We start from the raw sequence: 923 nt of genomic DNA, 5'->3' as shown, positions 1-923 counted from the left end.
CACACGTACACATACACATACACATCACATACATACACACATACGCACACATACACACACATTATACACACACATGCAAATAAATGTGAAAATTTTTAAATAGAGAGATTAGCCATGAGGTCCTGGTTTCTGGGGAGGGAGCAGGCAGAGTAGGGACTCTAAAATTAGGCGCTGCAGCATGCGGCCGGCTGCATCTGTCTACTGCCTTGGCTTATGTGCTATCTTGGTTAAGCTTCAAAGTCAATTCTATCCATCTCTTCAGTGGGGGAAAAAAAGTCTATGATCTCATTGTGTCGTGTTCCCTGTCATGCCCCTGTAGCGTGTCAGCAGATGTAAAAGGTGACATTGTTTTGACTTCATTGCCATGTACTTATATACAATCTGCATTTTATGTATATATGCTTGTAAATATTTGTATATGTTAGAATAGATGGCTGGTTACTCGGGTGTGCTTAGGATGGTATATTCTGCAGGTGATTATATTCATAGGAACTTACTTTTTAGTGACTGAGTGTGTGTGCATGCAGAGACCATAGGTGTCATCTGTAGAAACACCATTCACCTTCATTGAGACAGGGTCTCTCATTGGCCTAGAGCTCACCAATTAGTCTCAATTGCGGCCAGCAAGCCCCAGAGCTTCTCCTGTTTCTGCCTCCCTAGCACTGGGGTTACATGTGCAGACCACACTCTGCATCTTTACATGGGTTCTGGGGATCAAGTTTAGGTCCTTCAGGCTCTCAAGGCAGGTACACTACCCACTGAGCCATCTCCCGGTTTAGGATTTATTTTGATTTGAACATTTCTTATTGCTGGTGCTCAGCATGTTGATAATATGGCTTCCAGACCACTACTTTCCCCATTGACTGTTTTGGTTTGTTTTTGTTTTTGCTTTTGTTGTGGTTTTTTTTTTTTTTTTTTTTTTT

Source organism: Mastomys coucha, unplaced genomic scaffold (assembly GCF_008632895.1).
Source record: "Mastomys coucha isolate ucsf_1 unplaced genomic scaffold, UCSF_Mcou_1 pScaffold23, whole genome shotgun sequence".
NCBI classification, from domain to species: domain Eukaryota; kingdom Metazoa; phylum Chordata; class Mammalia; order Rodentia; family Muridae; genus Mastomys; species Mastomys coucha.
This window is presented reverse-complemented; position numbering follows the sequence as displayed.